This window comes from Heliangelus exortis, chromosome 4, assembly GCF_036169615.1.
Source record: "Heliangelus exortis chromosome 4, bHelExo1.hap1, whole genome shotgun sequence".
Taxonomy (NCBI): Eukaryota; Metazoa; Chordata; class Aves; order Apodiformes; family Trochilidae; genus Heliangelus; species Heliangelus exortis.
Window position 1 is genome coordinate 17,810,300 of NC_092425.1, and position 12,116 is coordinate 17,822,415.

Genomic DNA, 12,116 nt, shown 5'->3' on the forward strand with positions numbered 1-12,116 from the left:
AAAGATAATAACTCCTATGTGTCTTCTCCCTACGTGAGCAACAAAATTCAATTTGTTTCAAATGGTTGGGTTTTTTATTGATTGGTTGGTTTGGTTTTGGGGATTTTTTTGTTTTGGTTTGTTTTGTTTTGGGGATTTTTTGGTTGGGGGTTTTTTTGGGGCTTTTGTTTGTTTGGTTGGGTTTTTTTTTTTTTCCTATGTGAATGGTATTTACATGATTTCCTAGAAATTCCATCTTTTAGGCTGAAAACTGAAACTCTCTGTCTTTGCTTCACAGGAGTAAATTCTTTTTTTTTTCTTTCGCTTAAATGCTGAAGGGAAGTAACTCAGAATCAGGCTGTGCATGGTCCTTGCACAAAGCACAGGTAGTGACATCTTTACTTCTTCTGGGTAACCTCCAGGACAATCTGTGTTCATTTGGAACGTGTGTGCAGATATTGGCCACACCCTAGATAACGTCTTTGAGCAGAGGAAAATTGGAGGAAAATAATTAGTCATCTCTGTTAAAGCCACAAGAACCTACTATTGTTTCAACTGGCACCAGCCTTTATTTACAGATGTGAAACTGAAGAAGAAACTGCTGCCCTTCTTGCCTAATACTCGGTCTAGGTTTATATGCAAAATGCTGTGTTTCCTCTGATGAATCAAATGGAATTTTATTTGTGTGGGTCCGGTGCTTTCTGAGGTCTGGAGGGTGAAGAATGAGGGTAGACTGTGCAATAAATGATAGTTCAGAACTTAACCAACTGCCATCATAGAACCATCATAACCTGGAAATTATTTTTTGTTATTTTGCATATTAGAAATGCAGATTCATATAAGTTTTTTACCAAACTGCCTCAATGAATAAATTCACTTAACTTTATCAGCTTTGGGGTAGGAAGGTTGTCTCATCCTCTAACAGGAACTAACAACACAGATTTAAGCTGAGGCAACAGACACAGATTTATGACAAATGTCTAGAATTAAATATTGTCCTTAATTTTTTTCCTTGCCCAGTTTTTGTGAAGGGCATTTAAACATGTTTTGGTGTTAGGAGCAAGGGAACATGGAAGGAGAAAAGGGGTAAAAATCCCAGCTTGTATCTTTAAAGCTCTGGAATGGTGCAAATTATTACAGTGGTTTCACATTTTCATGGGATCAAGGCAACAACAGTAAGCTCATAAAAAAGATACCACTAATTATGTGGAGGAGAAGTCATAAAGTCACTGGTGGAAGCATGTTTTATATTCATGAACACGTCATTAAAATTTTAAGATGCACTATCAAATTCTACATTTTAATACTACACCAAACAGCATTAAACCCTCCCAATGAGAAAATCAGATTGTTTAATGACCATGTTTGTCACACAGGTTTTATATGTCTGCCATTGAAGCAGATGTGGACATTTCTCTTCCCAGACAGCTTCTATCACTGGACAATTGAAAATTAATTTTTATCCAAAAAGTTTATATAAAAATTAAATAAAGCAAAAAGAAATGGAATGTTTGAATTGGGAATGTTTGATTGCATATTTACATTTACCCAGTCCCATAAAAATGTTTTTATAGCATTGTCAATTTGTTTTTACTTTTCTTGTATTTTATTTTTTTAATTTAAAAGTCATTTGAAAGCTAAGGATAGTGATTCAGGCAGGGTACAACCCAGCATGCAAATGTTAGGTATTTTAAAGGAATCTTTAAATTGAATGTGGCTTTATTGTAGCCATTTAAATTAAGGGGAAAATCTAAGAGGTGTTTCAGGCTTGACTATTTTGCTGAATCCTTCAGAAGACGTGAGTGTCCTTAGTGCCTTTCAATACCTTCATGAGGAGACTGAGGCTACTGTGAGAAAATACACATGAAACTGAAGGGCCCAAATTCTCCAGTATAGGAAGAGAAACAACAGATGGTATGAAGATGAATTGTTGTTGAGACATCAACAGGACAGACAACTCTTTCCAAGCTGATTCTGCTAACCTGCAGCAGGCCTCCTCTTTGTGGGTTTGGGCTAACAGAGCCACAGAGCTGTGCAGTTCCACACTCATATACCAGGTCCTTCCATACCAGTGGTGTGGACACTTCAGTCTTAATTCTACATTCCCCTTCACTTCAGAATGACCTGTGTTGATTGTAACATTTAGGACCTCTAGAAAGAAGTGCCTCTCTAGAAAGAGCAGTCAAAGTCAAGCAAATTAAGAATAATTTTTATTTATCACTGTTAGTAACTAAAGCCTCAAAAACTTAAAGCTGCATTTAAAGGATGTATTTTCAATTTTAATGACTGACTTTTGTTAAATCTCATCAAACGAATTAAACTGGTCTATCATTAGTTAATTACTATATAATGTCTAGGTACCCATTAATACAATAATTAAACATTTATCTGACAAAAAATCAAGTGAGAGTTTCAATAAGTAACAAAATTGTTGCAGTGAATTCTGTTATGACTCAGAGAAGACTTCTCCTTAAAAAAAAATCAGAGGTTCAATGTGACCTATATATTGGGTCTTTTCTAAACCTTGCTTTCTCCAGAGCCAATATTTGGCCTATATTATCTGCCAGCATCTTTTTAATGAGAAGCACACATCTAAAACCTCTCACAGCTCTCAAAATTTAGGAGTAAATATTTTTAAATTAAAACCTTATGCTAAACAGTGCAGATTTGCTGGTGCAGATGTTATTTTTGGCTCATTTTCTTTAACTGATTCGTAACCAATATGCTTCAAATTTTGTTTCCAAATATCTATATTCTAAATATCATAGTGTAACAAAATATGTAAATGGTATAATATCTCGAGACCTTTTAGGCAGTTTTCTACTTAAGAGTAATATCATCATTAAAATTCTTTGAATAAGGTGTATCCTCAGGACACTCTGAACAGCAATGGTTCTGCAAGTACAGTGCAGTCATGTCAGCTTTGGGGTTTTCTGGTGCTTCTACATTGATTCCAATTATTTAGGATTCATAGTAATGTCTATTTTTGCTATTTAAATGCATACCCATTATCCACAGTGTCATTCTTCTCTGGAAGAAACTGAAGTCTCTGGTAAAAGTCAAAGTTTTCTACACACTGCTAACTCTTAATTAATTCAGAATTTGTTAACTCTAGTTATGAGGGACCCTGTTGTCAGCTTTATTACATTGACCAAGGGTTTATTAAAGAAAGGATCATGTATTTTTTTCCATAAATTGGTCTAATTAGCCTTATCCGTTTAAAAATTGAGGTCTTGAAACCACGTTATCTCAGAGCATCAGTAGTTTTTTTTGGTTGTGGATGGAAAAACAGTAACATATTTTTTACTTTTCAAAATTAGGATCAACTGAGGTTAATGTTTAGAGTGGGCATTATGGTGACAGAAGGCTTAAAGCACAGAGATGCTGTCCATACCATTTACAGTGGTCTGTTTGTATATTTTCCTTAGAGACCAAAGTTGCCAGTTCTTTCTTAATTCAGGCATGAACCGACTGTCTTCTTTCAGCTGCATTTAAATAAGGTGAACTGTGTGTGTTTATATGATTCTTACTGTTGTGAGGAAATACTCTATAAATAGGTACTTTTAATTTGTATATGATGTAGTGTTAATATGGGGCTAATTTTTAGCTCAAAACTTACTTTGAAAATTAAAATACTAAACAAGTGTAACACTGGGCAAAAGGATATTTTTTAGTAAGCCGAGAAATATGAAATCTGAGCATGTGAAGGTCCTCAGCCCCAGACAAGAATACAAAATAATAGCCTAAAATAAATTGATTTTACATTCTCTTATACAGAGAGTCTCAACATAGGTTTTAAAAAATACGTCTGGACACTAAATATCCAGTCCACTAAACATCTACTAATTTGTTGTACTGCTATGGTAAGTAGGCCCACACTTCTGGAGAACTGATGAGGACAATAAACAGCAAATGCAGATTTTTCAGGATCATTTGGCAAAACTGCATAGGGTTTGCAGTTTTCCCATTTTTATGTCTTGAAACATATTTGCTTTAGGTCTTGCTGCTATGTTTCAACAGTTATAACTTAGACCTTTGTAAGAAGCTTTCTTATCCTTGATGCTGAAACTGCAACTTTGTAACTTTTCAAAATTTCTTTAATTACTAGCAAGCTATGAAATATAAAAACCAAGTTGTTCTGGTGTTCTTGCATGTTTTGAAATTATTTTCATGAAATTGTGGATGTTTTGCAGACCGTCATAATTTTTTTTAAAAGACACAAAACCCAATGTCATGTCATTCATTTTTATTGCTCTCTGGAACAAAACAGAAACAGGCAAGTGATTAAAAATGTCAAACCCAACGTTTTCACTGGATTGTTAAAAAAATCCTGATATTTTGGTGAGCAAAAATTCAGGAAAAAAACTTTCTGAATGACTTGTTTACAGGTTGTCATTTCATAACCAGAAGGATAAATATTTAAAACATATCATTTGCTTTATCAAATCTAATAATAGCACCCTCTTGGAGATACTAACTAATCAGTCATCAACTAAAACCAGGCATAATTTATCAGACAAGCCTCATTAAATAAATTTTATATTGTATATCACACAAAATCGAACTCTATAATTAGGATTAATTGCTACCTTCATCCGTTTTAGCAAGGTCAAGGATTAAATAAGCTCAGAGAATGATCTGATCTATCATTGTAATTCTGCTCCCACTAAAATATTTAGCTCTCATTTTCACAGTTGTGGGTTTCACAGGAGATTGCCACAAACTATGTTCTGATGCTACATGGCGTTATCCATGCCTCACTTTACCTACCTGCAAAATAGTCAGGTCTTAACAAAATGACTGCTTTGAAAAGTTACGTGAAAATCATATTAATATGCAAATGCTTTCATGTTTTGATGCTTTTGTTACAGAGTGGGAAAGAAATATGAAAATCAACCAAATTATAAAGTAAAAAGATAGAGCAAGATTAATGTTGATGTCTATTAAAGAAAGGGCTTGAAGTTAATATGGTTAGCTGAAAATTTTATGTAAAAACTCCTTTTCTGTTGGAAAATGGTTTATGATTTCAACTTTTCATGAAAATGCCCCTAAACAAAGTATTTTCATCCAAAAATTTGTCTGGTTTTGGTTATTTGGGAGGGAGGAGGTTGGGGAAGAATTAAAATTTTACAGTCTGGGGCTAGAAGTGTTCTTCTGCACTTGGTTATGTATATTTAAGACATATCTCCCTCCTGGCATGATTTGCAACACAATAATAGAGCAATGTTGAGAAACCCACACTATTGCTCTTTACTTAAATTCCCAGAATTGTCAATCTGGCAGCTCTCACAGGACAGCATTTACATAATTTTTAAATTAGAGACAATTATACAAAACCCTTCTCCATCAAAGGACCAGTTTCCTTCCCCACCCTCCCCCTGAAGTCAATAGCAAAGTGTCCTTTCTCAGCAGTGGAAATAAAAGTGTCTTGGTTATACTTACATAAGAACACTGTATGCTTAAAATGGTTGTATTTTTGCATTTGCCTAATACTCTGGTATTTGAGAAAGTATGTTGGTAATGGGGGTGCTATTAACAGTAGCTGTGAAGTCTTTGATGGTAAGCACTGTTCAGGGAGAGCATATATGGTGACTATTTAGAGAACACTGAAAAATAAGCAGGTAATAATGTATTTTTGAGATTGTAAAACTGCATACTTGAGATGAAAAGAGGTCTACCAGGAAAACTACCTAGAGCTTGTTTGGGTTTTTGTAAAGTAAAAAAGGCATTTTCCTAAATGAATGAAAACTGTAGTTGTCTACCAAAGGAACACAATTTCCTCAGCACTCTCCCTCCATTGCCACCAACCCTTCAGCTCCATGAGAATTACATTCTTTACAACTGTTAGTGTGAAACAACACAGAATTACTCTTATCTGTCAAAGGTACTGGGAATTTTTTTAACCAAATACTGGACAGATGGATAGACAGATGGAAATACAGAAGGCTTTCCACTCATTTCATTTCAGACAGCAATGCAAACATGTGTGCCTATGTCCTTATTGTATGCAATGTTTATGTGTAGCTCCACGTCTACACACACAGTTGTGACTGGGGGTTGGCACGTAACTCTGAGACAAACAATCAAGGGACAAAACCTGTCTGATTTTTCTATACCCTTCTATAATGATTCACAAAAGTGAAAAGTTAAAAAGTTATATCTGACTCCTTTTTCTTTTGCTAAATTCATATGAATGAAAAGAATAAAAAATAAAAATTAAAAAAAAAAAAAGAAAAAAGAAAGAAAGAAAAAATAAAAAAAGAAAAAAGAAAAAAACCCAGCAACTTTTTTTTTGTTTTACTGCAGGATACATGCTCAGTTGCTCTACTTGTGATGAATAAATAATGCCCACAGTGCCGTGTAGCAGTGGACCTTGCCCCTTTTTGTAGTTAAGCAGTGAAAAAGGCTGCATCTGCTTATTCTCAGACATTAATGCAGCTAAAGGAATAAGACATCAGAGGCCTGCGAATGAGAAGGTCTTTTTAAATTTACAAAGCATTTGCTCCTGAATCCACCTCAGCCAGTTTGGGGAAAGCGCTTTTGGCACCAAGTCACCCTTCAGGGAAAGACTGATAATGATCACTAAAGACATACTACGGGCTCCTGCCTCTCTCACTTCAAAGGCCTTCTCTCTTAATCAACATTAAATCATCATTTTGCCTTGGATATAGGGACAGCTGTACACAATCTATTTGTTTTAAAACAGATTAGGAACTGTTTTTCTGCCAGAGTATAGATGGCACGATAAATGTACTTTAAAGACATAACTAGGAAAACACTGGTTCTTTAGTTAGCTAGATCCTGATACTAGCTGAGAACACACAACATCATCTCAGGATTGGATTCATATTTAGTTGTTCAGCAACTTCTGAGAGTACCTGGGAAATAAGGAAATTAAATTAAAAAATTTAAATTATGTTAAAAAAATCAAGTGTTGGTCTTAACTGTGCATGCTGTTGATGAACAGCAATAGTCAAAATAAGTAGCATAAGGTCTAGATCTTCTTCTTTTTAAGTCCTTTTTTTTTAACCTTAGAGTTGCCGTATTTCATCCACTGACAGTCTGACACGGTGACAACAAAAGCCTTTTATTACCTAATTAAAAGCTGATAGTCAGATTGTTGTTAAACAGCGAAGTAAAGGCACTAAATTACCCAGGAAAAAAAAATCCCTCCTTTAGATCCAAACTGGAGATATTTAGTTAAGCATCTCACACAATATAAAAGTACTAATGTGCACAAGATTTAAAATAAAAGTCTAAAAGCAAGGTGTATTTTGGAACAGGACAGTGTGTATTGGAAAGCGGTGGTTTCCGAACAAGATTTGGGAATCTTAATGAGTATCTAAATGAACATCAGAACCAGTACAACTTTGTGGTGAAATGTTCTCTCAGTTTTGTTCTCTCAGAACACTGACATTAGAATACTGTAATGAGCCTTGCTGTCCACTTTTTTAAAAGATACTAACAAATAAACATGGGCATATAAAAATATTACCAAGAATTTACAGTGCAATGAGAGACTTAGCATATTCAGTTCTATAGTGTATTTCAAAATAATAATTAAAAAATACTGGAAAGCACCTTAATATTATGACACTGGTTCCCCTCAATGGAGTGAAACCAGCTTGTAATCCTTTATGAACTAGAAAAATACAAAATATTTTTCAGAGAGTAGAAGCTGGAGTAAGACAAAATGAGGCCAGCTTCTAAGATGGACAAGTAGAAAAATCTATTCAATTAATTGGACCCTTCTGTACTTTCTCCCTTTCTTCTGCCTTTAAGCCAAAAGCAGCCACCCTTTTGTTGGGTGTATCTTAACACAGCACAAGATGCTTTAATTAAAATTATACTTCAGTTAGAAGGAGCTGGCTTTAATGTAATATCTCCTGAAATAAGTGATCTAACTAAATGGTGTGATCTAACAGCCTGTCTTGATCTCAAGCTTTCCCCCCATGCTCTTGGTTCAAGCCAGGTCCCACTGTGTGCTCAGCACTTTCATGTGGCTCCCTTAACTGAGAGCATAAACCATAAACCCATGCATGTGGATTGACTCTACTATGGGTGTCACCAGGTACACAAACTGTATAATAACAGGGACTGGCTGCATAGAATGATAATTGTGCTCACCTATTGAGAGGGTATTGTTCGTTTGTAAAAATACCCACTATAGTTATGAACCTTTTTGAAATTCAAGAAAATAAATTACTGAAACTAAAAATTTAGATTTCTTTTAAATGCCTTTATGATATATCAAAGATTTGACAGATTTGCCCTAACCACTTCATCTCTCTTTAAATATTAATTTCAAAATGAAGAATGCATGTTCCTGTTGCTCTTACGATAAAATTCAGGCTATTATACTCTAAAATAAGTCTAACTGGTTAATATTTCTCTCTGTTTTATATATCTATGGCAATGCTATTAGAAGATAAGTCAGATTGCCAGAGAAGTAGAACTTATTGTAGCGAGCCAGTTACTAACATGGACTTCACTTTCACATTGTGTTTATCACATGATGAGTAGGGAGTAAATCAGAAACACAGTTTAACTACTTGGTGCAGGTGCTGTCACAGATTATCAGACTTCCAAGGGGCTATTTTCAAGCATGGGAATACAGGGAGAAGAAAATATTAATAAATTAAATTTTAGCTAGCAAACAGTGCAGGAAAACATATATGCAAATGGTGGTCAGGATAGAAATGAAACGAAAACCAGATAGATTTTTGACAAAAAAGAATTAAAAATTGAGATCAGCAGTCTGGATACTGCCGAGTGGCAGACACTGCACCACATGTGAAAGAAGTGTCTTCTGGCTCAAAAAAGGCTTTACTCTTTAGAGCAGTGCAGAAGTACTGTTCAGAGTAAAGAGAGGCTGATTCCTTGTCCTCCCAGAGAACCTATTTCTTGCTGGATGAGAATGCACTAGATGGTCTAGCTAGCAAGCGGGATGCAAGGAAGGAAGAAGCATATAAAATGAATTGTATGTTTGAAAAACAAAAGAATGCAAATCAAGGCAACATAAATTAGAGAGGGAAAGTTACTCCAGGGGCTTTATCCCCCTCCCCCACAGGATACAAGCTATTTCCTTTGATTTTGCAATAGTAATTTCAGAATGCTACTTCTGGCACTGTCTGAGCTGCATGTATTTTCAGCACTTGGCAAGAAAGCATTTAGAAGATAGAGGCTGCTCTTTTACTTGGGAAAGGGAATTAGACTTCTTGCACTGTGACAGTAAATAATGCATTTCTCCACTGAGGTCATCATTGCACAGAAAACAGTAAATTTGGCATTCCAAAAGTTTTTGCTCCTTCATTGACTATGCAATATAAATATTTTTCTTCTCTTCATTGAGTGACTGTCCTCATGGAGCCCATTTTTATTGTACGAGTGCTGATGGTTGGCTTCAGGCACAGGGAGCACGTACAGTCCAAGAATGGACTACATGTGGATAACACATTTAGAAGAAGTACAGTTCCTGTGAGGTAAATAGCTCCTTACGTTTTGCCATGCAGTACTGAGAACACTAAGATGGAGTTATCTCACTATTGCCAATGCAAGTTGCTGATTTTTCATGATGTGCAGTGGCTAGACTTGGTTCTGATTTCTCAGATAATTTTCACTAGTGAGTAATTCTATAAAATAATTTTAGAAGACTAGTAATTTGATATGACAAAAAATTGTATCTGTTTTTAAAGTATGTCAAGATGACTAAAGATTCAAGAATTGATTTCCAATAACATATAACAGCATACTATATTTCTGATATACCAATATTCTGTTGTATGAAAAAGCTGAACAGCATGACCAAGAGTAATGGCAAGGGGAAAGACTATGGCTGTAATTTATGAAAACAGTTATAAGACATAGGAATAGCCATACTGGATTAGATCAAAGCCCTGGTCTAAAACAGTGACCAGTAGCAGATGTTACAGGAAAACAAGAAAGAGATAGTAACCCCTCCTTTTCTGCACAATCAGACACTGCAAGTTTATTCCTCTAGACTTCCTTGTGGAGAGAAAATATGCAAAAAGGTAACAGCTGGCTGATATCTTTACCTGTTTACTGGCAGAATTCTCCCTTTTCCAGAATTGTTTCATGCTGTGAAAGAGTGCACTCTCTTTACAGAAGACAAAAAGAGGTTTTATGTATCACTGATATTTGGTGGATGAAGAACATCATCCTCTTCAGAGGAGCTACTACATGCTGGATGCCAAGATCAAGCAAAAAAACCAAAGTGTAAATTTGTGTAAATTCCTATTATAGCTGATGAAACTGCTGAGATTGCTGGGTATCTGCCATCTTTCAGTGTCAGTATATAAAACTCACAAACCCAGACAGATAACTGACCCTTATTGAACTGACAAATTGTGACTTTGATTTTTTAGTTTTATCTAGTATTAAAGGGAAAAGTAAAACTCAATTTAAGAAAAAGGAAGCACTTAAAATGAGTGTATTTTGAATCACTGAGTGGTGTAATTTCTTCCTGGTGGGAAGAGACACTTATGATAGCTAAAGTGGGACACAACAATTATGTTTGTAATAATTTATATATTTCAGAGCTTGCTCTGCCATTAAATATAATTTTAAAAATTGATAAAATTAAAATAATTCAGATTGATGCTTCCATTTTCAAGTAGTGGCCAGTGACTGCCAACACATATTATCACAAGGCTTTGGAACTCAAATACATACCTATCAGAGACAATAAAAAAGAAGGAATCAAAATCATGCCTAAACTGTATATTTCTCCTTCAGTGGTGAAGAGAATCCGTGCCCACAGGTTTGTTCACAGGAATCTGTTCTGTAAAATTATAATGGGAAGGTCAGAGCTTTGAACTGCAGTGGAGTTGTTTGAATTCATTGGTGTATCTGGTACTAGTTTAGAGGGAATATCAGGTCCTGTGTAGAAGCAGTGCAGCAAGGTGAGCCACTGCTCACTTCCTTCATGTTACACATCTCCCTAGATGAGAAAGGGTTAAGCACAAGTTAGGGATGCATGTGAAAATATATGGGTGAAGAAGGAAAAAAAAAATCTCTGCTAGCTTGAGCCACTCCATCTGTTCTCTTAATTCAGTGGCAGACCTTGACTGGACCCTGGGATCTGCTAGTTCCACACTTCATACAGCTTCTCTCTGTAAATTAAGTTGTTGGCCTGTATGCTGAGGGTTTAAGAAGGTGAGTGATGACCTTGGTTTGAGTATGTTTGTATAGAAACATGTCACTGCAGGATGATGTCTTTCCTCCAGGGACATAGGGCCCAATACTAACCATTTGTTAAGAAAATACCAAAGCTAAACATATCCAGTATATGAAAGGCTCCAACACCCTTGCCAAGTGTAACTTTCACTCATCTTTGAAACATCAATGTACACTGTATTTTAAAGATTATTTTTAGCACTTGTCTTTTAAACTATTTCCCATCTGATGTTAACATCTTGCAACTTTAAAGCTAATATGAGTTATTTTTATTATTAAAATAGGAAATCTCTTTAATATATTGTAGTATGGCAATATGTTTAATATATATGTTTTAAAAAGAAGATCTAAAATAGTATTTATTCTCAAGATTGAGGACATGTAATTCCAGAGAAGCCGCACAACGCTTTCAAGTTCTATGTTTCTTTATATAGCAAAGATTAAAAATAAAATTTTAAGGAGGATAAAGTTCTTCTCTCTTCCATCTTCCCTGCAGTATTTTCCTAGCAGACATTAACCTTCCTGTGTTCAGCAATGTGCATGTGTGTTGCCATTTGGAGAACTGGTTGTGCTTGTTCAATTGTCGGAGAAATTTCTGTTGTTTAATGACATGAGTTCTCCTGCAGCATTCATTATAAAACAGATAAGGTGTTCAAGTCAGATCAGCAGTTTTTCTTTGGTTCATGAAGTCCACAAGAAAACATGAACAGATAAATTCTTATTAGAACCACGTTTTTCAAGCCAGGTAGTCTTAAAAATGAATTCCTAACAGTGGATTTGCTTTCAAACTTTAGGCATTGGAGAATGAAAATGTTTGCCTTGTTTAATATCCCTATTAAGGATTGATTAATGTACAGTCAGGATGTTTTTCCATGCAGCTAACCTATAAATGTTACCTTTCTAAAGTTCAGCCCATACTTAGTTGGTATATCTTTAAATAA